Source organism: Haemaphysalis longicornis, unplaced genomic scaffold (genome assembly GCF_048455015.1).
Source record: "Haemaphysalis longicornis isolate Haplotype H1 unplaced genomic scaffold, Haemaphysalis longicornis Haplotype H1 scaffold_136, whole genome shotgun sequence".
Classification (NCBI taxonomy): Eukaryota; Metazoa; Arthropoda; class Arachnida; order Ixodida; family Ixodidae; genus Haemaphysalis; species Haemaphysalis longicornis.
The window spans coordinates 120,582-146,077 of NW_027526241.1; the positions used below are offsets into that span (position 1 = coordinate 120,582).

A 25,496-nucleotide genomic window follows, 5' to 3' on the forward strand; every position below is an offset into this window, starting at 1 on the left:
TTTAACGAAACACTAGAAGCCTTCTTCGCATATGGGCGGAAGCCTCGGTCAACAGTTGGAAAGCAGCATGGGGATTAGGGTATAAGAAAGCCAACTGAGAGCAGTCCTGCTTCTCGCGTGCTTTCTGTGAGGTGGAGATCCAATAGGGTGGACTGAAAACGGGCCAGGTGTGCTCAGGCAGCGTACTCTGCAGGAGACACCGAGGAAGCAGCACGGGCCGCGTTTCTTCCACCCCTTCAGTCACGCCTCTGCGTACCCGAGACGCCGAGATTCATCACTGCAAGCGGGCAGCGCGTCTACGGACGCCGCTGTGAAAAGCGCTCGCTGGCGTCTGCTGCGACCCAGCTCACTTTCACCGCTGTTTCCATGGCTTGGGGTGGTTGGTACGTAACTTGGAAAGAATACGATAAACGGGACGGGAATGGGAGTCTGCAAGCCTTCGCGCTCCACTCCTCTTCCCCCTGCGTCTTCAATTGACATGTGACACTTGCCCGCAGCGGATTTTACGTGCGCGCTTGATCACAACATAAGGCGTATTTGGTGGGGCGGCAGAATCATAAGAAAATACCTAACCCACAGCGGTGTGCGGTGCAATGAAGACGGCAGTAAAGAAGGGAGAGCAGGATTGAGGGGTTCAGAATAGGGCTCCCCAGCGCACTCTCGGTTTCAGGGCACGTTTTCTGGTTCTGAGGCCTCTTGTAGAGCGGCCAGAACCACAGTGTTCTGCAGCTGTCGTCCCGAGGGTCAGGCACCGCATCCCCACCCTGTACAAAGAGCCCACATATCACCATCGCGCCACCGCCCTCGCTGCTTGTCTAAACCAGGGCGCTGACCTGACAACACTGGTGGCTCTATCGCGCCTCCAACGGCGTACCCTCGTCCGCTTCTACAACCACAGCCAGACTTTCAAGCCGTCCCGCTTGAACTATAGGCCTTATGCAAAATCTGCTGCCCTCTCGCGGCCACCGCGAGCGCGACCGCCATGTTCAAGGGCTCATCTGGAAAGCGGAGCATCGAACTGCAGCGAGTTCCCGGCGATCTATCGTTTCCTGTCGTCCAGGATGCCTACATACTGTTGTGTGCCATGTTGCACACAACGTGGGAACAAGGATGCTCAAGGGGCAAAGGTAAGAATGCTAGAAGTCAAAGTATTAATGTTTATTGCGTGTCGCGCGCGCGTGTGTGCGTGTCGCTCGCGCAGCGAATCGTATTCGTGTAAAATTCGTTCATGTAACAATGACAACAACAAATTATGTCCGTGTGATATGAAAGGGGTTACCAAAGAACTGCCTGCTTGTCTCAATATGCCAGAATTACCTCGCGCTAACGCAGCGGCGATTGCGGACTATACTACTTCGGTGATCGGCGCGAACGCGACCTCGCGCTAACGCAGCGGCGATTGCGGACTACTACTTCGGTGATCGGCGCGAACGCGATCGAAGCTATAAAAAGAATTACAACGAATGCTGAATGGAACTGTCACGATTTAGTCCCGCGTTCGTGAACCTGGGAGGGTAGGGGTACCCTCCAGCCGAGAGACGACATGCAGCGTGCTGGTGGTGACGGTGACTGACCCCCGAGCAGCCGTCCTCGGAGGTGTTTATTGCCCGGCCACACGCAAGGTTGCCCACCGAGCCTGGTGGGGCCACTGAACTTAGCGGCCAACGAATATCAGGGATGGGGGGCGCCACACACTTGTCACACCCCTCACCCCCAAGTTTGTTTGTCCTACACAAACACAAAACACCTGTCCTCCCGGCGAGTACCGGTCCGGAGGTCTCCGCAGTCTCTCACTCCGCCGGAGCACAGGTGTCGAGGCCGTTGTGGCAGCATTAGGTGCTGCCTGTGTCACGCTCGCACCAGCTGTCAGCCTTCCCGGTGTCGAAGGACTTGCGCGTGGTGCCGCAGTGGCGCGAGTAGCACCAGCCCCTGGTGCTGTGCTGGCAGCGGTCGGTGAAGCTGGCTCCCCTTGAAGGAGTCCAGGCTGAGGCAGTGCAGCGGGCCCGTGGCCAGGCAGCCCGGCTGCGCCAGCAGGGGCGCAAGCACCTACTCGGGCGCGTACGGGTCCCCGCACAGCATGCACAGCATCAGCCGCATGTCCAGCCGGGGCCCCGCGACCGCGGGCAGCGCCTGGTAGATGTGCAGCCGCTCGATGCTCTCCACCAGCGCGCACAGCGCCTGCTCCAGCCGCACGGGGTCCAGGCCGCCGCCGTCCACGAAGGGGCACTGCGGGCTCTTGGCCCGGTTGATGCCCTCCTCGCGCAGGAAGTCCCCCTGGCCTGCAAACACCATGACCAGGGGCAGGCTGTGGAAGGGCAGCTGGTCCTCCTGCTCCAGGTTGGCCAGCAGGGTCTTCTCGAGGCTCTCGCGGATGTACTCCAGCCCCAGCTGGCTGGCGTACACGCACAGGCAGCCCTGGGGCAGGGGCTCCGTGCGGAACGAGTTGTGCGGCAGGCCCACGTCGCCGCCGATGATACTGAAGTCCAGCGCGTACTGGGCCTTGTCGTCGAGCCGGAAACCCTGCGGGAGCACCTGCCGCATAGCCTGTGCCACCTGCTGGGCGCTGGCCCTGGCACCCAGCACCACCAGGTGCAGCAGGCGGCCGTTGGTGCCCAGCACCCCGCCGCCGTTGGTGCCGGCCTCTCGCCGGTGCAGCAGCTGCTCGATGACGCCGTCCATGCAGTCGGGCTGGACGGGGTAGTGCTCCCTCTGGCACCTCAATGCTTGCCGCCGTGCCGGTGAATGTCCCCACCTCGGGCTGGAACAGGGCCTCGAACTTGGTCAGGAGGCCGGGGACGTCTGCCACTGCATGCACTGCTTCCTGGTACTCCGGCAGCCTCACGCCCAACGCCTGGATCCAGTTCCGGCCCAGCAGCGTCGGTGACGGCCCCTTGGTCAGGTACAGGGGAAGGGTGGCCTCCCTGTCGCCAAGGCGGACGCTGACCTGGGCTTGACCCTCGACTTGGGCGAGCTGTCCGGAGTAGCTGCGCAGCACGACGCCCGACGCCTCGACGGCCACGCCAGGGAAGGTGCGCTTGAAGGCTTTCCCGGCCATGACCGACACACTGGCCCCTGTGTCCAGCTCCATGGAGATGGGGCGCCCGCAGACTTCGACGGTCAGCCAGTATGGTGGCACCGGCGGCTGCACTGTGGCCGCGTGCCACATGTCGAACATCTGCGGGTCTTCGGCCACGACGTGAAGCCTAGCCGCTGCACCCGAAGCTGCTGCCGCACGCCCCCGCCGCCTACCCTTGCGCCGACTCCCTCGGCCGTGGGCTGGCGCGGAACCTGTGCTCGGCGCCGGCTGCTGCTTCCGTCCGTCCGCCGTCGTCCCCCCTCGGCACGCCCGAGCAATGTGCCCAGTTCGTCCGCACGCGAAGCACTCCGCTTCCGCGAACTGGCACTGTGAAGGGGCGTGGTCACCACCGCAGCGACTGCACCTGCCATGCCGTGCCGCCATCTTGTTCACCGCCGCCTCCGCCGACGGTGCGCCGGCCGCACGCGCTATCTCGCCCGCGTCCTTGGCCGCAGCCTCCATCGCCAGCGCTGCCTTCACGGCGTCGTCCAACGAGGGGTCGGGAAGCTCCAGGAGTCGCGTCTGCATGGCGGGGTCGTTGATGCCGCAGACGAAACGGTCCCGGAGCAGCGAGTCGAGCTGCTCCCCGAAGGCGCAGCCGCTCGCCAACCCTCGCAGCGCTGCGACGAACTGCCCGAGCGTCTCTCCGTCTCGGCGGCTCCGGTTATTGAAGCGAAAACGCTCCATTAGCGTCGACGGAGCCGGGCTGTAGTGCGAGCGTAGCGTCGCGAGCAGCTCACCCAGCGACTTGTCGTGCGGCGTGGCCGGCTTGAGCAGGTCGAGCAGGAGAGCGAAGACGCGGGTCCCGCAGCTGGCCAGGAATATGTCGCGCTGTTTTGCCTCGGGTGTGTCGTTCGCCCGGAAAAACACGCCGACTTGCTCCTCGTAGACCGGCCAGGCGGACCCTTCACCCTCGAACGGCTCGAGCCTCCCGTACAGCGGCATGGCGTAATGGCGGCTGGCTTGAGGGGGCGGTGTCTCGGCGTTCTCGGTGGCGGCGTTCATGGTGGCTTCGGCCGCTCCGCGGGCTTCTTCCCTCGTCGCCAGTGTCAGTGGCGACGAGTGGCGTCAGTGGCGACGTATCCCATCCTCGTCGCCAGTGTCACGATTTAGTCCCGCGTTCGTGAACCTGGGAGGGTAGGGGTACCCTCCAGCCGAGAGACGACATGCAGCGTGCTGGTGGTGACGGTGACTGACCCCCGAGCAGCCGTCCTCGGAGGTGTTTATTGCCCGGCCACACGCAAGGTTGCCCACCGAGCCTGGTGGGGCCACTGAACTTAGCGGCCAACGAATATCAGGGATGGGGGGCGCCACACACTTGTCACAGGAACGGCCAGCGCTCGTGCGTGTAATACTGATAAATTAGCGTTCGTGCTTGCTGGTCCGGTGTTTGAAATTATTTGATCCCTCGGAAGGCAGGAGTGTCAACTGGCTTGAACATAGAGGGTGCAACCGCTGTGTTTACATGCTTTGCGAGTTCAAGGCGAACGTCGCTGCTACAGTTCATGTCCGGACGTACTTTATGTACTGTTTGAAAGATTCCGTTTTTTACATTCTCACAACGAAGAGAAGTTTGCACGCGATGTAAGCATTCTGCGTTCACACCAAATGCAAGGCAAAATGAGTTGGAGTGGTCGCGTGAACGAACTCCGTGCCGAACACGAACCATCGCTTGATCCGCAATTTTTCTTGCCATGAATGACGATTATCTGGCCAAAAGCACACGCAAAAAAAAAAAAACGCTGCGCAAAAAAAGACGCCCTTCTAACGAAAAAAGATACATGGAAAAAGACGCAGTTTAGGTACATTTATTGTATGCCTTAGTTCTGCAATTAGCGCAATAAATGATTACTGAGCATTTTCAGTGCATAATTGAGGAGGTAGAACGAAGGGGAGGAGGGGGTAGCTGTTTCGTAGACATTGTTCTCTGGGGTGTACCACCGTTGTACACTCTCATTTTATCAAGTATTTCTTTGCTACCTTCCTTAAGTGAACCTATCGTATCGTACTTGCGATTACAAGCTAGCACACACTTTCAGTACGGAAAACAAGCTAAAGAGGTTGTTTTTTCCCTCCATGGCAATCATCACATCATCTCATTTTTGCAGGTGTCATTCCACTGCATTCCTGATGGTGAAGAAGCTCGGAAGGTGTTAAGTTCGGGCTCCGCATGTAATTAATGAAGGCCGCCGGTGGCCCATGTATTGGCGTCGCCTCCGCTGGTGGCTACTTTCCCGTGTCCCTTTCATGTAGCCGCGCGGACGCCAAGTTCGGAGCCGCGGAGAGCTGTTGTGCTCGTCCTTTTTTGTGTCAAAGGATGGGGGCGATTAGCCTGAGTGCCTCTGTCGCGTCGAGGGTGGCAGGGTCATTCGGCATAACAAGCTGACGGGCGGCCAGATGATCGTATCTCTTAGTGTTGAAAGCGCGCGCGGTGTAAGTTTGGAAAATCTTCGACTCCTGCGGTGGGCGCTCTTCGTCGACGGGTCGTTCGCCTCGACGATGGTCGCCTCGGCTGGCGGCGTCTTTCCCCGTGGTCTGTTCAGGTGGGCGGCGGCGCCCTTTAGTCTGGGAGGGAATTAGCAACCCTCATTGTCCCGCCGCTCGCGCAGACGCACGCTTCGTGGGAGGCGTCGCGCGGAGGGAGGTCAGCCGCGCGGGGACTGCTCTGGGCCCTCGGCTTGGCTGTTGTGCAGATGCCGCCCGCTGAACGTAATGTGTGTCCACTTAGGCCACATATGTACTGTGTTTGCTTGTCGGGTGCTATGGCGTTCGCGGGAAACGCACTATGAGTGTGTAAGAGAGAGCGTTAGGTCACGTGACCGCAGGTGGGGACATGTATGTGATTGGCTGTTTCCTGTGGCCAATCCATGGTTTGTAATAATTGTTTTGAAAGGTTTTTCTCTCTTTCTTGAACGCCCCCTTTTTGGAGGCGGAGTTTTTGCTATCAAAACCAGAGTGTTGGGTTTTGTCGGGGGTCGGTCGAGAGGGGATCTAGCTTAGTATAGATCTCGGCCGAACAGGCTGCTGCTGTCAGAGTGACAATGTAGCCGTCACCCTGACGTGATGTAAAGTTGGAGTCTTTGTAAATAATGTAAATAAACCTCATATCTAGCAAGGAAGGCAGTCCTCATCCCTCACCCGCTCCAAGCATCGGTCGTCGGTCATCGGAGCGAGTCGAGATCGTCCTCTCGGCTCGCGCATCAAAAGAACATCACTATTTCGCCTCCATCAGTTCGCCAAGAAGATGGAGAGGCGAAATTTAACTGGCGCAGTCGACAGGATGACCACGACCATCGGCTGGAGCTGGTGGGGCATTGCGGAGAGACTCCTTCAACGCAAGGTTCGGCTCCGACCAACGACGAGCCAGACTCCAAGCATCGACGGGGCGACACCTCAGCGGGAGGCCTCGTGAGTTCCGGCTCAGTGCGGCAGCAGCCGCGATTCAACGGCAACGGGGCGACACCTCAGCGGGAGGCCTCGTGGGCTTCGGCCCAGGGCGGCGTAAGCCGCGGTTCAACGGGGCGACACCTCAGCGGGAGGCCTCGGGGGCTTCGGCCCAGGCGGCGTAAGCCGCGGTTCAACGGGGCGACACCTCAGCGGGAGGCCTCGGGGGCTTCGGCCCAGGGCGGCGTAAGCCGCGGTTCAACGGGGCGACACCTCAGCGGGAGGCCTCGGGGGCTTCGGCCCAGGGCGGCGTAAGCCGCGGTTCAACGGGGCGACACCTCAGCGGGAGGCCTCGGGGGCTTCGGCCCAGGGCGGCGTAAGCCGCGGTTCAACGGGGCGACACCTCAGCGGGAGGCCTCGGGGGCTTCGGCCCAGGGCGGCGTAAGCCGCGGTTCAACGGGGCGACACCTCAGCGGGAGGCCTCGGGGGCTTCGGCCCAGGGCGGCGTAAGCCGCGGTTCAACGGGGCGACACCTCAGCGGGAGGCCTCGGGGGCTTCGGCCCAGGGCGGCGTAAGCCGCGGTTCAACGGGGCGACACCTCAGCGGGAGGCCTCGTGGGCTCTGGCCCAGGGAGCACGGCCCCATCCCAGCGGCGAGAGCGGCGCATCGGGTCCACGAGCTGCTGCACCAGCGAAACTTCGACCCGGCCGAACCCGGAGGGGGAACAGGTGGGCCCTGATTTGTTCCTCCGGGTTCACCATGGCCACTATGCTAACGGGATGTCGCGGCACCGACCGGAAGGTTAGTGCCATTGTGCTCGAGATTGAAGAGTTGAGAGCGGAGTTAGCTCTCAGGAATGCGCAGCACGCTTTCGAAAAAGCAAGGCTGGCGGGTAGCAGGGGCGCGGGTAGCTGGTCCGAATGGACAGCTGAAGAGCTTAGCGCTCAGTTAGCCCAAGGGAGAGCGGAGATCGCTTATGAGAAAGCGAAGCTCCGCAGGATCGGTAATCTTGAAGAGGACACCAATGTCTTCACAGTGTTCGTTCCATCATGGGCGTTTCGAACGCCACAGGATAAGGAGAGTAGCTCCGCCCCATGCGCCGACATAGACCCCGCGGCCGACCGCGAGGAGCCCCTCGTGGATGAGCTAATTCCGAGATCGAGCGAATCTGTCGAAGGCATGGTCATCTCGGAGGAGGCAGAGGTAGCACAGCCGTCATGTGAGGGCAGCGGAACGGCGGGCCTAATTGTTGAGCCTGCGTGCGCGAAGCAGGAATGTGCAGGCGGCCCGCGGCGTCTTGCGCGTAGGTCGATTCCGACGGGCGCGAGAACGCGGGACGCGGGGACAGGTGGGGCGGCGCAGGTGCGACATCGTCGTACGCGCTACCGCCGAGTAGGGTGTTCCTTTTCTCCAGGGAGCAGAGGACACCGCGAGCCAAACCAGGGTTCGTGTAGAATCAGCTGGTGGCGCACGAAGCGGAATCAGTTTCCGTGCGACGGTCGGTGTGTGCCGCCGTGGAAAGGAGTGTTGCGCTGAATAGTGTGCAGTGCTAGACAGAAGGGGTCAGTGTTGTTTGGCGCACACTTAGTTGTTAGCGTGTTTTTCTCTGGATGCGTAGGGATCACTCAGAGGACAATTATTGTTAGTTTTACCTGTATTGTAGTTCTCCCCCTTGTTTTTAGTTTTTTTTATTGTGCATGTGTAGGTTGCGTTCATCTGTCGTAAGTCGTGTGATTCGCGAGAAGCGCAGCCTGGCGGTCTTAACGCTGTCTTCCTGAGGAGTAGTGCCGCTGTTACAGCACGGTAGGGAGTTTACCTCTGGGTACAATGGCGAGTGCCTTTCTTTATTTGCGCTCGTTGGCATGTGGTCATGGTGGGCCATGGAATGTGCAGGTAGGGCCCACTGGTGGCGCTTGTGTGCGAACTAGTGTCTGAAGTACTGAAAAGTGAACTTTCAGTACATCGCATGTGGACAGCGAGTGAATCGCAACCGGGACGCACAATCTGTGTCGCATTCCGAAAGAACCGGCGTCCGCGAGTGCGTGAAGAAACGCTGAACTTTCTTTAAACGTTTTGTTATTGGTACAGGAGTAGCCTCATTTTGAGCGTTTGGGTTTTGTTCGGGTGTTTTTTTTTTTTTCTTTCCTTAGAGTGAAAGAATGTTCCTGCATGCGCTTAACGGTTAAGGATGGAGGGTGTCATGAATCCAGTTGTCAAGTTGTAACATTTATACCCTTCGTGGGGTTGGTTGCCTTTAATGGTAGAGGGTGCCACGAGTTTGTTCTCACGGGCCCTGTAGTTGAGCGCCTTCGTTTATTGTTTGATGTTGCGCAAGCCATGGCTAGGCAAAGGCACTGAGTATGCCGTGTTGTATCTGTTTTTGGTGCAGTTGGCCGGCGCGTTGTGCTGTTTGAGTTGGTGTGTAGCGGGTTAATTTTTTTTGTTGTACTGTATTGTACCCGCGTTGTATTGTACTTGCGTAACGGCTTGAGTGTGTTTTTTTTTTAGTTCTGACTCTGCCGTAAGACATAACCTGCAGGAGAGTTAATGTTGTACGTACAGCTAGTGTACGGACAGCATTCTTAGTGCGGAGGTGTTAAGTTCGGGCTCCGCATGTAATTAATGAAGGCCGCCGGTGGCCCATGTATTGGCGTCGCCTCCGCTGGTGGCTACTTTCCCGTGTCCCTTTCATGTAGCCGCGCGGACGCCAAGTTCGGAGCCGCGGAGAGCTGTTGTGCTCGTCCTTTTTTGTGTCAAAGGATGGGGGCGATTAGCCTGAGTGCCTCTGTCGCGTCGAGGGTGGCAGGGTCATTCGGCATAACAAGCTGACGGGCGGCCAGATGATCGTATCTCTTAGTGTTGAAAGCGCGCGCGGTGTAAGTTTGGAAAATCTTCGACTCCTGCGGTGGGCGCTCTTCGTCGACGGGTCGTTCGCCTCGACGATGGTCGCCTCGGCTGGCGGCGTCTTTCCCCGTGGTCTGTTCAGGTGGGCGGCGGCGCCCTTTAGTCTGGGAGGGAATTAGCAACCCTCATTGTCCCGCCGCTCGCGCAGACGCACGCTTCGTGGGAGGCGTCGCGCGGAGGGAGGTCAGCCGCGCGGGGACTGCTCTGGGCCCTCGGCTTGGCTGTTGTGCAGATGCCGCCCGCTGAACGTAATGTGTGTCCACTTAGGCCACATATGTACTGTGTTTGCTTGTCGGGTGCTATGGCGTTCGCGGGAAACGCACTATGAGTGTGTAAGAGAGAGCGTTAGGTCACGTGACCGCAGGTGGGGACATGTATGTGATTGGCTGTTTCCTGTGGCCAATCCATGGTTTGTAATAATTGTTTTGAAAGGTTTTTCTCTCTTTCTTGAACGCCCCCTTTTTGGAGGCGGAGTTTTTGCTATCAAAACCAGAGTGTTGGGTTTTGTCGGGGGTCGGTCGAGAGGGGATCTAGCTTAGTATAGATCTCGGCCGAACAGGCTGCTGCTGTCAGAGTGACAATGTAGCCGTCACCCTGACGTGATGTAAAGTTGGAGTCTTTGTAAATAATGTAAATAAACCTCATATCTAGCAAGGAAGGCAGTCCTCATCCCTCACCCGCTCCAAGCATCGGTCGTCGGTCATCGGAGCGAGTCGAGATCGTCCTCTCGGCTCGCGCATCAAAAGAACATCACTATTTCGCCTCCATCAGTTCGCCAAGAAGATGGAGAGGCGAAATTTAACTGAAGGCATGGCTGATTGCCATGAAAAGGGACCCCCCATTCAATGTCAGGACTGCCAGAGTTTGTTCGCAGCACTTTACTCAAGATGATTTTGTTTACTCAACAAAAAACAAGCGCAAAGTTGAATCGCGGAAGAGCGAGTATTCGTCAATGTTTTTTCGCTTTCATAAGGACGATCACAAAATAAGAAACGCACAAGAAGTGAAACGGAACACGCGTGTTGCGGCTGCCCGAGCGACTGATTTTTCAAAACTTCGATTTGCGTGCGGCACCATTGATGGCTCGGTAAGCTTTAGAATGTAATTCATTCTAGGCACCATTAAAGAACTTCTGCGCAAACTTTAATGCACATACAAATAACAACAAACCAAGAGTACTTCCCCGGCGCACCGTTTCGTCTTCATCGTCGGCAGGCAAACGTACGATTCGGTGGCGAACTTGTAACTGCGCTCCTGGTGCCGTTGCGATTGCGTTTTGGACGCGTAATATGTCTCCGCGAAGCCGGACGGGAACCGGGGCAACGCAGACACGTCCACACACCATTCATCAGTCATTACGTGCGACAACACAGCACGAGACGTGCAGCGAGTCACCAAGAAGCGATAACACGCACGCGCAGCACCTTGTAGCACACGTATCCCCATGGAGGAAAAAAAAGCTTAGGAGAGGCCCCCAGCTATCCCCGCGCATTGGCAAAAGTGTGGAGGAAGTCACGTGTTTTCGGCGGCCATTGTAAGTCGCGTTAGCAACGGCGTCCTAGCAACAGCCCGCCCGCCGTTCGCCAGTCATGGAGGAAAGGCAGCGCCTGCCTTGTCGTCCTATTGCGAAGATTGCTGCTTCGCTTTGCTGCGCTGTGGTCTTGCGGAACTCGAAAAGGATGCTGCGAGTTGCGACAGCTGCGCCGATGTGAATATGTCATTTAATTTCTACTTGCAAGTGCACCTTGTACCGCGTCAAGCTTTTGCTCCGGTCGCGATCACGACGCGCCTATTGAAGTGCAGATATTGTGAACGCGCCGTCCCGTCGTACGAGCGGACACCCGTCAGGTAGATTTTCGGGAAGTGATACACGGTGTGCAGTACGTAGGCGACTTGCAACCGAACGATTCGCAACTCAATTTTTTGGTTATCGCCGCTGCAATATATAGTTTGCTAGGCCGGCAAACGCGGCAGCGCCTTTGCAACTGTTACAAGGTCAATTCCCAGTTGATATAATTCCATCATCCTATTACCTTAGTAGGTGTCCGTCTGTTGACTGGAAGAGTGCTGGATCTGGAATCTGGATCTTTTTGAGGTCTCGCTCTGGATTTCGCTTTTCAACGCTTCATACTGCGAGGTTAGTGTATGAATTAACGTTTACAACTGATATCACCTTGAATTTATTGACACTGAGACAAGTTGAAACTTGGCGAAAAACAGTTTATTGACGCCACCCACCCTCTCCTTTTTTTACTCAATAAAACGTTTCGCCTCCTCCTCCTCCTCCCCCTTCGCAAAAAATTCTATCGAAGGCACGTGCGCGAACAACGGTAAAAACATTTCACAATTTTTTAGCTTGAAATCTGCATGATGTGCTGCTTATCTATATATATAGAACGACCGTTTAATTGACTAGTCATCTCTGGGATTGCCAGTGAAACTGCAACGCAAACTTTGGCACTTTCCAGTCCGGTAGCCGCACGGCGTTGGCCCACTGTTTGCGGCGTTCTCCATCGCTTGGGAACCTATAAACGGCGGCGATTGCAAACAAAGGATGAATGCACACCAATGTACAGCAATACTTGTCAGCGGAATGATGCACTAACCGGTGGAAAGTGACGCCCAATTCATTGGGTACCGATCGCGACTTGCAGCCTGGCACCGAGCATTGCGGCATTGTTAGAGCGAGCCGCTTCGAAAAACTGCTGCGGCCACACTGAAGGCCGTGTAACGGTGTAACCGCGCGTTTAGGTTCGCGGTCACGCGCTGCAAAACGGCCTTCTACCTGCCTATCAGCTGATTTCCGCCGGCTCGGCGCTGGCAGATGCAGACGCAAGAGAGGCGATACAGGACGGAGGAGGCGGAGAAGGTGCACCGAGAGAGAGAGGCAAAAAGAGTCCGCCAATGGCATGGAGGGCCAATGGTCCGCCATTCGACTTACAGAAATGGCGTTTCCGGCTGCGCTGGGTGTGACGTCAGGGCCTCTCCTAAGCTTTTCTTTCCTCCATGCGTATCCCCGACCGGCGCTATCCTTAAACATGGCGTCGAAGCGAGGGTTCGATTCGGCTGCGACAGAGGGCAGCACTTTTGCATAAGGCCTATTGGATTCAACTTTGAAAAACCTCTCTTAACATCCTTTCCGCTGCCTAAACAGTTTACCGTCTTCTTATCTCTCTTTGCTTGTCGTGCCTTTCACAGTGAATGATGCCTCCACTCGTAATTCGGAAACTCCGCGTTGCAATCACTGACTTGTCTCTCAGCACCTCGCCTTGAGTCTTCCGAAACCTGACATTACAGCGTAAACATTCTTAAATTGCGCTTTGTATGCGGCTGCTTTCTTGTTGTGCCTTCGCCTGCTTCGTAAGGCCTTGTGCAAGACGTGCATATTGCTATGAACATAGATGGCTGCTCTATCCAACAATATTGCAAACAAAGAACAAGCAGGCTCCTGGTTCCCGACAACTGTGAAAGTGAAAGACCAATAAGAATTCCAGACCTTGATCCAGGCTGTATCTTATAACGGACGAACATAGAGGCTTACGCTATTGGCGGTGAGCGCGACCACGGGCGGCGCTGCGGAGCGCGCCTTCGTGACGTCGGCTTAGGGATTCTCGCATTTGTCGTCTGCTTCACTCGGGCTCGCTCTCTATGCTGTTTCTTTGCACGCGGTTGAGATTTTGTGCTTGTCCGCAGCAGATCTCGCGAATGAGCAACTTTTTTTTCGTAACAAAAGATTTAAAATAGCGTAAACTAGCTCAAGGCGTGATTTTAAGTATGGTTTTTGATACCACTCCGGAAAAAAAACATTGCCGGCGTCGCCCATGCATTGCTGCGAAGCTGGTAGAGTCGTAGTGCGAGCCCTGCGTGGTCGCTGACTACATCTTGCCGGATCTATAAATAAAGTTCTTCTCTCTCTCAAGCTGGTCCTGTGCGGAGCGCGAAGAGTCGGAGCTAGGCGTCAGCCTCTGTGTTCAGCAGTCTTTCGAACAAAGGTAAAAGCCGCAGGCTGACAAAAGACAACAGCGAAAATGGAAGACCAAAACAAATTCCAGGCCTTCGGGGCTGTCGGCTTTGGTAGAAGGCATTACGATTCCAGCTAATCGCATGTAAGGTAAAACAGATTTGGCAACCTTGCCTAACACTCGAAACTATTGTATCAAGTCACTTTACGTTGTCACGTCATGAAAGTGTGCCGACATGCACTATGGGGCACAAATAATGTAGGTTGATTTCCAAATAACCTGCTGTGTGTATAGGCGCGTGCTGGTTTTCTACCTGGCTTCTAACCAGTATGCAGGCTTATTGAGCAAAACGAGTAACCTGTAAGGCAAACATACAGTAAGACTATGTTTTTTCATATTTGGAGGGATATTTCGGTACATTTGCCACAACCATATCATCCCAATATTCAGACAGGCATTATAGTAAAACTGCACTGAAGAGAGGGAGGACCAGGAGGAGGAGAAAACTTTAACAGTAAAATCGAGCTGGTTAGTGGGCAGGCTCCTCAGTCCAAGACGAGAGAGTAAGATTCATTCTTCAATTCACCGAACGTCATCCCGAGTAGGCCAGGACTTGTTCTTTGCGACTGAAGGGGTTGGAAAACAATAAAGAGCTGTCTGGACATATTCATTGGTTTCAAATTGTGTTATACTGAAAATTGGCATGTATACTATTTATTGCGTTATGTTAGCAAGTATATCAAGTTTTCAACACCGTAATCATGACACAACTTTGCGGGTTGAGATTGAGTTCGTTACGATATCGATGGTTCGATAGAAATTAGGTGCACAAAAGCCGCCTTCGAGTACTGTACATGGACAACGTTATCTGCGCCGTAGCACAGATCTTATTGCATTGAATATTCACACGAACTTTGTGAGCCTCGCAAACATCCCCAAACCTCCTAGGACGTTTAGGACGGCGCAGAAAATGAATGCGTTGGGCACAGAAAAAAAAACGTTCATCTAACAACAACGAATTAAGAAAGAGAAAACACCCGTTTTATTTCCTGCTGTGCGACCCGCTGCTTGATGCGTAGCATTAGACTGCTGAGTCTTCATAAGAGCATCTGAGAAATAGTTAAAGGAAGCCTACGCATTTTGATTACTTATCGAGGAGCTCTGAGCGCTGAAACTCGCAAATACGCTAGATAGGACGAGGGCGAGTTACGTCTGAGCGATGCTCTCTGAAAGTCGTTCTCTCTCTCCTCGTGTGTTGTAAAATTGTGCGGGACAAAGCTTGAAATTATTCAGAGCCGTCAGAATCTGATTGAAAACACGCTTTTTAAAGCACCAAAGCATCAAAGTGGGCGATTTCTAGCAAAGGCACTGCTGCCAGTCAGAACCGGACGACCGCGGCGCGGGTGTAGCAGCGCGGCGAATGTAGCAGACGACAGCGGAGCGGGTCCCTAAGCTGACGTCAGATCTAGGGGGCGCCACTCAAACATCTCACCGCCAATTACGTGTTTTCTCGTTCGAGCAGCCATTGCGACGATTACAGCGTGGCTCTTGCTACGAACGAACCGAGGAGCGCATGCTATATCTTGGCTGCCGAGAGAGAGAAGGCTCTTTATTGAAAAAAAAAAGCAGAGAGTTTTGCCGGCGTTTGCGATCGCCTACATGCTTTCTGTGCTAGGGGTCGGGGATGTAGGGAAAACAGGCCCTAGAGAGGGATATGGGCAGAAAAAAACAAAAACACACAAAAAACGGGCTTGACGGACTATTCTGTAGATTGTGTCACAGAATTCACAATTTTGAAATGTGGCCAATGTTCTCCAAATATGAAAACAAACTTTTTAGAGCCTGACGCTGCTTTGAGGGGCAAGGCCATAGTACTAGGATGGTCTTCAAAGTTACCGGCCCTTGATCTAGGAATCCAATATCTTCAGAAAAACTGGATCTTGGTGCCAAGTAGGCCACACATTCTAATAAAGTATGTTCAGCGGTTTCTATGGAAGAACAGTTATCACAGTACGGGTTGGTCGTCAGTCCGAGGCGAAAAAGGTAACTGTTGGTGTAGGCCGAGTTCAGTCGTAGGCGATGATACAATGTCTCCAGCCTACGAGGGAGCTGTCTTGGAAGTCTTGATGTCAATTCAGGGTCAATCGTATGCAAAAATATTTCGTTATTCGGTTCGTCGGGCCATAGCCGGTTTCTTTCAGTTACTGAAGAGCGATGGGCCATGGTAGAAGCGTATGTTTTTGTAAAGTACACTTTGCGGTATTTCCGGTGGTTAAGGCCCATACGGGCCACTTCATCGGCTTTTTGATTTCCAATAATACCACAGTGGCCAGGGATCCATTTCCATTGGCTGCCGTGTCGTCCTGTTGCCTAACGAGTATTGCGAGAGCTGCGCGACAGCTGCGCGACAGCGTCCCTCTCGGGTAGTTTTCTGTGACACCGAGCTTACGGCCAGTAAGAACAGCTCCGCAGTTAAGTTTTTTTTCCCACGCTGACCGACTACCTGTTCAAGTTCACCAGTCACAAATGAACACTGGTGCGCATCCGTCTTGCCCCACCAACCATAATGTGCCATCAAGAACTATGCCGGACACCCCCTCCCCTCAGGGGAAGGCCATGGTGTGTGTGTGTGTTGCTCCAACGGAACCTCGAGAGACAGCTACAGTGACCGCTACAGTGAAGCTTGAACATTACTTAGTTGTACTACAACTAATTAGTGGCGTCTTTCCCAATCCTACTTTCCATTCCCTACCCACAGGGCTTTATAGCCTCCTCCCTTAAATAAAGTGATTCATTCATTCATGCCACGTTACAGAATGCTCGGAGATATTGCATGGTATGCTTTCACGCTGTCACAGAATGTACGTGTGCAATACACTATAGGGTCGCAGAAATGTAAGGTCGGTTCAAGATAAAAGCCTGTTTTTGGGCGCCTGTCGCGGTCTAATACCAGGTACGAAGGCTTACTGACGCCATCTTGAAGAGGCGAAAACCATGCATATCCCGACAACGTGCCCGTTGAAACTCGGAGGATGGGCGCGCACAGGGCATTATACAACGCATGGTTCATTAAGCAATCGTGTACTTTCAACCTCGCCCGATGTTTCTAGCCATAAAAGAAAGGAATAGCTCACCCTTTTTGCTCGTTTTTTGTTGCTTTAAGGAATTTGTTGTAGAATAATCGACCTTCATCATACCGCTGCACCGCGTTAGTAAATCGTGCGCACACTCCGCCATTGTTTTCGGTCAATTTAAAAGTGGGTTGTTCGACAACAGTAAAAGTCTCAACAAATTAAAATGCAAAAATAGTGTCAAATACTATATTTCTTCAGACCGGACGATAATTTTAACGGTACACATCCCACGGCCATCATTGAGCTTTTTCCCATATATTCGCTACAATGTACATCTGCACTAGGATACGGGAGAGCAATTTTGTTCGGTTCAACAACCTCAATCCGAATTGGCAACAATTTATGGTTGAAAAACCAAGACCTTAATGGAATGCTTGACATATTCTTTCATCCTTTCGGTTTTTATTGTCGAGGCAACCAGCTGGGACACCATTTCTTGAACTGCCTCGCCTTGAATTCCCAAATCGTGTCATGACTGCGTGACGGTTCGTTATGTTAACGAAGGCTGTGGCAGAATTTCGGCGCACAAAATCCTCCTTCCACTATACTGTGGTCAGCGGTGTCTCTGTGTTCTGCGGTGACGTATGTCAATCAATGACAGCTCCCTCTCGCTTCACCCCTGTGTGGCTGTAAGCGTACCCGCGCTCAGAGTACGTTTGGCCAAGGCTAACTAAGCGAACCCTTTAACAAGCCATGAACTTTTTCAACAGGGTTTGGCGTAGTCAATATACACGTAGTAGATTTTTTTTTCAAATGTGAGAACCAGTGCGCAAGGACGCGGCCATCCGTGAGTTATTCCCTTCCAGACACAGCGTCTTCGTCCTCCGGTTTTTACGCTCCAAAAATCGCAAACCGATTGGCCCAGTAATCTACCTCGCTGCGATATCAATGGAGCAGTAATCGATTTTGCGTTTTAGCGTTCCGTGGGTTCCGTATGTTTCGTTTGCAGCGGAACCCGAGAGCGCATGCGCGCGCGGGCACGGCGGGGTGGGCCACCCCTCAGCTGAACGAATGAGCGGGCATGGCGAGGGCCACACGCCCGTCAGCGGCACTCAGCTGGGCTAAAGGAGCGAATGCGCACGTGCCCAGTCAGGCCCCGGCACAAACGGAACACACGGTATGCTAAAACTAACAGCGCCACCGTAACGGCGACTTTCTCAGCAGCGCACCCGCGTGGTCATGTGCTAAGCCTTGCTTGGCTCTGTTGCCGTCGGTCATGGAATCAGTGCAGCAGCAGCAGCAGCAGCAGCATCCGTCCACTTCTCGTGACCCCCGCGGTTCCCGTATCGCGCAGGGCTGCGGCCTCGCGCGTTCCTGTGACGGACAGCGCCTTGGCGCCACCCGCGGGGGGCCAAGGAGAAGCGCGATTCGCCTGCCAGCCGTTCGCCTGCTGCTGCAGGAAGCCCCTCGTCAAGTCCCCGTCCTTATAAATTTGATCGCGCTCGGAGGAGGATGGCTGAGGCACACCTTTATACACGCCGGCACCGCCTCGTAGACGTCGTATTAAAGCGACGCTGCATGTGCCTATAGAGTTCCGGGCAGTTTAGATGCGCGCGAGCAAAAACGCCGTGCGGCAGAGCCGACGTCGTCGCAAATGCACGCCTGAAGACGGCTGTAACTATTATTTTATCAACGCCCCCGCCCCCGTAGAAATAAAAAAGTGATGCGACAATTGGCCGCTAAGATGACTCTGTCTGTACTTCGAGTTTCATTTACTTGTCGTGGTTTGTCCTTTCAATGTGACATTGTAAGCGTTGCACAATTGCCGCCTGCTGTCAATGCATGGGAATTAACGGCACGAGTATGGCTACAGAAGACGGCTGTAGCTTTGGTGTTATGCAAACTTTCTCAACAGTGATTATATGAGAGGTAAGACGACTGTAAGAACACGCCGAGTTTCATTTTCTCCTGATCATTAGGTGGTTCGCAGTAAATGCGTTCGTACCTCTGTTCGATACTCTGTGTCACCTCCGTGTCGTGTGCCAAGCAATGGGTCCTGCAATAGTGCAATAGGTACTAATTTTTTTTTAATTTTTTAATACCACAAGCGTTAGTTTTATTGAAGATTATCGCTCTGCGCCTCCATTCCGCCCAATAAATTTCGGCTGCGGTGCCTCAGTGGCGAAGGCGTTGTGCTGCTAGCCCAAGGACGCGGGTTCCATTCCCGGCCGCGGCGGCTGCTTTTCTGATGTTGACGAACAGCTAAAACGTCCGTGTGTTCGAGATTTCGGCGCACGTTAAGGATCCCCCTCAGGTGGTCAAGATTAATCCTTAGGAGCCCTCCACTACGGCGCGCCTCATCGCCTGTGTAGCATCGGCGCGTTAAACGCCACAATCAATCAATCAATCAATCAATCAATCAATCAATCAATCAATCAATCAATCAATCAATCAATCAATCAATCAATCAATCAATCAATCAATCAATCAATCAATCAATCAATCAATCAATCAATCAATATTTCGAGCAGTGCACGGTTGTCCAACTGGCGACCGTCGGGAGAAGATGCAGGGATTTGGCGAGAGCGAATGAAAATGACCGCCGAGCACAGTTACGACTGGAACCACTAAATAAGCTACGACACTGAAGCATGGCGGCAGCCATTTTGGTGCCTGACCCCAGGGTTGACAGCTGCGGCTGACATTAACGGCCGGTATTGGTCCGGGCGCCGCTTGGCAACCATGACAGCTGTGTTTACTTTTCGAAGATTTACAGACTGCGCGCCGGTGCGTTAGGGTCAGGCTCGGTTACGCTAGCGTAGCTTATTTAGTGACTCTAGGTTAAGCTGAGCAACTAATGAAGCTGCGCTTTTTAAGTGGCTATAGGTTACGCTAGGCCACTGTCGTTTTTTTCCCAGAGGGAAGCGATGCAGGCGTTTTCCACCTTCCCGCCGGTTGAAAAAGCTTAGTACACAGCAGCATGGCATCGCTACTCTGGACGCTTGAAAATTCCCTCTCAGCGTGTCATACAGCTGCACTTCTCTCCGAAAATCACGACTTATCAAAGAGCGCGTGCGCGGCAACACAGAGGCACCAAAATGTCGGCGCCCATGGGTCTTCCCGGGGTAAACAAATGTCACGTGACGCGGTTCGACCAATGGCCACTGTCGACAGCATAGGGGGGGAAAATCCGACTGCCACCTGCTCGTGGTCCCCCCTGCCAGCTGGCTGGGCGAAGGCGGTTTCGGCTGCCTAGCTTTGGTCAGTTGCAACGGCAGCGGTGGGTGGGTGCCAGGTCCCACCCGGTGATGCAAAACCCCAAGGGAGTGGCAGCGACTCCCTGGAACTGTATGGGCCAGTTCCTTGCCCCAGAGCCGATGCTGGACGCGGAGGCAGGCCCGGACAGCCTGGGTGGCTACCGAGGCTGGCTCTGGGAACTTGGCTTAAAAGCGGTTAAAAAGTTCCTGTTTATGGGAACGCCGCAGTCACCCCACGCGGGCACGACTGCTCGCTGCCGATACGAAGGTTCCTGGACAACAGGATCCAGGGCCTTCATTAGGTGCTTATGGTGGCCAATTTCTCTGGCCCTTAGTAGCGAAAGGTCTAGTAGGCGCGCACTAGCTGGAACCGACGAAAGAGGAGATTAGTACCCTCTCCTCGGCGAAAATCCTCGTTCTTAGTATTGGCAGTAGGGAGCCGGTTCCTTTCCACTCGGGTTCGCCTGATTACTGCTGCCCGTACGGGGACCTGCCACCTGGTGGGCAGCAGTTGGCACGGAGAAAACATAAGGGACCTGAGATACCTTGGGGAATACCGAAGGTTCTTCCTTTGGTACAGTATCCAGGTGCACATAATAATCGACAGTCTAACAGGTTTCTCACACCATTCTGTCGGACAGACTACCGGCTCCCGAAACCGAGAACAGACGAGGAGGAGAGTACCCGGGGTTTGCCGAACGTCTTCTTTAGTACTCGGGGGATCCGGCGGGTGTTCGTTGAGCGGCTTAGTAGCGAAACGGGTTGGAGGATAGTGTCGCCACTCCTATGAGGGTTCTCCCTGCTGCCTCGCTATCGGAGCCTGGCTAGACGGAACCTATTGTGGGGTCCGCAAAATTTCAATTGGCAGTCTGATGCCCATCCTGAGCAATCAGGCCTAAATAGGAGTCAGACCTCGATGGATCAGACCTAAAATCTCGCTGTCCCCATTCCCACCCACCTTCCCATAACCCATTCCTATATTCCAACTTACCTTTCCCTACATCCCAACCTCTTCCGCTACCTTCCCAGGGGAGATCAGGGGAGTCTCCCCGGGCCCGCTCTCCTGGCTGTGGGTTCGCTGTGTAGCTTTTTCCCTTTTTGTTTTCCACCTTTGGTGGGTATTTCCTTCTATTCAAAACTCTAGTTGACTTCGGTCCAAGTTTGTTTATTTTCAATTGGCGTCACCCGCGATACGTATGTGGTGCGGGTTGGGCTTTTATTTTATTTTATAGCCCTTTACCTTTGTCGACAGCATAGAACAATGACAGAAAAGGGTGCCGATACTCTCAAACCTCATCTAGTGGCTCTAGTCCCGACCAAGTGCGTATCATTTGTTTATTGGTTCGGCTACGTGGCGACTTGTAGGCTTAAATATGAATAAATGAGTCTAGGTCAATTACAGTTAATTCCAGAGTTTCCCAGGGGAGTAGCGTATTGGGTTCTCTTTTATTTTTTTAACACGAAAGTGTTTTACTCCCGGATACACGAAGATTTCGCTGACGTCATATCCGTCACGGAAGTAACGCCAGTACAACGAAGCAAACGGCCTGTAAAGGGTGCACCCCTGCACGCAGGTTCTTCTTGCGGGAAATCAACCTTTAGTGCTAAAGAGGACGTTATACTTAGGGTTGTCGTTTTGGGGTTTTATATTTTACACGAATGTGTTTTATGCCGCGATACCCCCAGATTTCACTGACGACACATCCGTTACGGACATGACGCCAGTATACCTTTGCCGAAGCGACCCACCAGCAGGACGCTGCTCGCCAAGCACACCCACAAGACAGCCGCCGACCCGCAAATCGTGCTCAGCTGCAGCCTTCGCTGCACATTTCCCTTTCGTGTTTTACCGATTCCTGTGACAGAGAAATCAACCTCATTTTTTAAATCAATAAATGACCTGGCAATCGCGTCACGGTTCCGCTAAGGTTGTTTGCCGATGACTGCGTTGTTCATAGCAGAATCAAACCTGGACACGATTAAGTTAATTTAAACAGCAACCTTCAAAAAATAAAGGATTGGTGCGAAGAGTGGCAAATGACTTTGAACGCAGAAAAAATAGTCTTTATGTCTATAACCAGGAAGAAAGCACCTCCACAATATAATTATCAGATTGACAGTGCTATGCTCAAGCGTGTACAGAAACATAAATATCTTGGCATATGCTTTCCGCCCGGCCTCCGGTGGAACACTTATATTGATTATGTGTGCTCCAAGGCTACCAAGGCATTGTATAGCCTTGGGCGTAACCTTGAAAGCAGCCCACCTGATATTAAGTGCCTAGCTTACAAAACCTGTAGTCAGGCCTATTATCTAGTATTCTAAACTTGCATGATACCCTTACACACAGTTAAACTGCAATAGAATAGCGAAAAAACAGTGACTTAGTTAGTTAGAGATTTGTTTTTAATAAATTTCGCCGGTATCATTCACCTACTGAGCTTTGTAGAACAGCGTGCCTCGATAATTTTGAGACTATAGACTTTATAGCCCCCCTTAAGCGGTCAGTCTATGCTACGCCGCATGTCCCTTTATATGACCCTCTCTTTTTTTTTTCCCTCTTTCACCTACTACTCTTCTTTTTACTACTCATCTGTCTTTTCCCCGTTCCCCTTCCTGCAGAGTAGCATGTCGACGTACCCATGTTGGCAAACCTCTCTGCCTTTCCTCCTTTAATAAAGAGCTTCTCTCTCTCTCTCTCTCTATAGGTCGAGGATTGAGCGTCTGAAATTCCTTTCAAAGTTAATTCGTAATCAATTTAAGCTAAACTATTCAGATTTTTTTCCACGTTAACACACAAGAACATTCGAGACATCGCCATAGTATGTACATACCGCCCCTAGCCGCACGTAAAGACCGTCTTAAGTTTGACTACTTTCCACGTGCTATCGAAGATTGGAATATGTTGCCGGAGTATATAATTGGTTGTTCCTCACTGACGCCATTTGAACAGAATCTAAAAAACGGCTATTTTCTAAATTATAGAGTGACAAATGCCTTTCGCTTAGCTGGGTTTGTGTGTTTGTGTTTGTGTTTGTGCGTGCGAGCGTGCGTGTGTGCGTGTGTGCGTGTGTGTGCGTGTGTTTGCGTGCGTGCGTGCGTGCGTGCGTGCTTTTTGTTGGTCGCATGAGACTGCAATGCGTGTTTTGAAGTTCAAATTTCCACGGCGGTGCAAGAGTGCCACCTCAAATACATCATGTACTGTTGTGCGCGTGTGCATTGCATTGCACGTGTGTTCCATTTTTTCTGTCGTGTATAACTTCGAGCTGCTCCTCGCAACAATACCGAGAAATTTTCTTATGACCTGTCATGTACCTGTCATGCACATTTTTTTCGCAAATATCTTTTGTACTTCCACCCTGTAAGAGCCCACAAACGACTAACAGTATTAATTCATGAATGAAGTGAATAAATAAATGGCTTTATTTCTCGTAAACTTTAGGAAAACAGTACGAAGGACGATGTGAGGAAAAGTTGTTCGCAGCCAGCTTGACCAGCACAAAAAGCCGGTAAACAAGCTGCAAGAGAGCGGGACGAGAAAAAAAAGAGAAAGAAAAAATGATAAAAACGTACAAACAAGAAGCACCCGTGAAATGTAATAAAATTGACATCTTTGTCAACGCATAGCACCAGGGAACGAAAGCGCGAGAACTACAATATCAAGAGATACATACGAAAAAAAAAATACAATCATAGACTGTTGCATACGTTGCTTACGGCTGCTGTGAATTGTGCCTATAGGCCGTTACCAAGCCAGCAACTTCGCCATGAACTTTGGCTGGCCACCGCTATAGGCAAGCATTCGACGTGAAACCATAGAACACAGGGATAAATACGACGAACCCATGATTAGCCCGCCAAAGTAAAGGATGAAACTTAAAAGCAGCAAGCAATGCATCAACGGAGGAAAAATGCTCTGCACTGCCCGGCTCTTCAGTCCTCCAGCATGGGCCGCTGCGGGTTATCACGAGGAGTTATCGGTTCAGCTATCGACGCTCAACTAAAGAACCCGCAAATGCAAAGCTTTAGAATGTTCTGGCCAAAACTTGCTTTTCCGTGTGCTGCCGGCGGGGTCGATACACACGGCACCTGCAGGGCCCCCATGTTTTCAAGATTAAAAAGAAAAACAAAATGAAAGGGAACAAGGAAAGATCGGGGAGAGTTGGCAGAATGCACGTATGTACACGCGGTTGTACAAAACTGCGCACTTGGCGAGGATACGTTCTCCCTCGCAACTCCATTTGTCAGTGCGATCGACGGCGAGCGGCAACAAAAGCGCCGCCTGTACGCTCGTTAATTTACAGCTGTGAAAAGCACTCGATTCCCGGCCCGATGCACCGAGCGGACGTCTGTTTATTAGGCGGCGCGCCGATGTGGATGGACTCCGTCCAATGCGCTTCAGAGATGAACGCAGGCCGTGGGGCTACGTCACCAGCGTCCAGACCTCGCCGCGGAGACCGGTGCGAGGAGGGAGGCCGTGCAGCAAGGTGGTCGGAAGTGAGCCAGTCGAGTCCCGTTAATCGCCGAAGAGCGACGGCGGCCTTGATGGAGCGGCCTTGGCCGCCGAACCCGCTAGCGGAACAACAGCTGTGCGCCGTGCCATTTTAATCTCGCTCCTCCGACGCTCTCCGCCTGAAGTTACTTTAGAACGTCGTCCACTACTTAGATGAAGGGGCCTATGTATACCCACGTCAAATGGTTCACACATCAGATGATTTATGGATATTTTTTTTTTTCCCGACCTGATCTCTTTCCCGTCCTGGACATGATTTGCGGCTTGAGCGGCGTCGAGGCTCAGCACACATCGCACGTGTTGACCGGCTTCCTTTCGTTTGCCGCAATATTTTTCGGGAACTTAAGCCTTTACGTGCTCTGAATGGGACGCCATGCATAGCCCAGTAAAAAGCTACACGCGACAATGTGTCTCGGCCGACGTTCAGCACGACATATACACATTAATCACGCACATATCACACTCACACAACCAACAAATAAATTGGGCAAGAAATGCACGACGAGAGCGATTACAACTTAGTTACCTTAGAAATGCTTCTGCTGTTCTTGCTTTTATAGCCAGAAGCGGAAGTCCTGTGATTGCGTTAGTGGGCTTGTCGCAAAATTCAAATATTTTAGCGATAACTTTAGAATTATGCATTCTAATGTGAGCATTTACAAGTCAGCATGCGGATTTGCAAAAACGTTTTAATCGTCATATGGAGTGTAAAAGTGCTGTAGTTTTTACGTTCAATAATTGATAGAATTTTGTTACTGTCAGTGAATCTAAGTATCAAACAAGCAGCGGTTACTAAGTGCACGGTCTAGACTATTAACGGTTTCCCACTTAGTGGCAGGACCTACGTACCGTTCTGGGGGGTAGTAAAGTTCGTAAGGAGTTAGTAGGTACAGCCGTTACAATCCTTTCACGAGCTTTTTTGTTAAGAGTGTAGAGATTAGCAGACTTGTAGAGGTTGTAGAGATTAGCACTGCAATATCGAATTCGCGTCCCCTACGTTTCTTCTTATTTTTGCGCGAACTGCTCCGACTGGCCGCAATTCACGCGACAGCCTTGGAGGATATGGCCACAAACGAACCCTAAACGAACACGTAGCCCATCATGGAATTTTTCGCCTGCTAAGCTTCCATAGCGAGACATACCTAACCCATCCCAAACTTTGCTTTCCAAACTGAGTAGCCGCGCCGTCCCACTTGATAAATTATTCCGCTACAGATAAAACCCGATCTTACGAAATCACCGGGAACCACGAAATATTTTGCTAAATCAAGAACTTCGTAGAAACGGGACTGTCGTTTTCCAAGCAGTTGATTCCATAAATGTTAT

The 25,496-nt window shown here is 52.8% G+C and overlaps 1 protein-coding gene and 1 long non-coding RNA gene across 3 annotated transcripts in view; one reads left to right on the plus strand and one right to left on the minus strand.

Moving 5' to 3' along the window:
- The window catches only part of LOC144164728 (uncharacterized), a 149,556-nt gene that overhangs the window by 95,855 nt on the left and 28,205 nt on the right, over positions 1 to 25,496 (minus strand). Inside the window, exon 2 of one of the 2 annotated variants that reach the window (XM_077695022.1) lies at positions 18,406 to 18,456. The exons of the other annotated variant lie outside the window; for it this stretch is intronic. The gene's annotated coding sequence lies outside the window, so the exon portion shown is untranslated. The remainder of the gene's footprint in view (positions 1 to 18,405; positions 18,457 to 25,496) is intronic. 2 annotated transcript variants of the gene reach the window in all.
- LOC144164733 (uncharacterized) lies at positions 1,006 to 10,262 on the plus strand. The gene is made up of 3 exons (XR_013321226.1): positions 1,006 to 1,127; positions 5,185 to 5,226; positions 10,173 to 10,262. It is a non-coding gene; the product is annotated as an uncharacterized LOC144164733 (long non-coding RNA).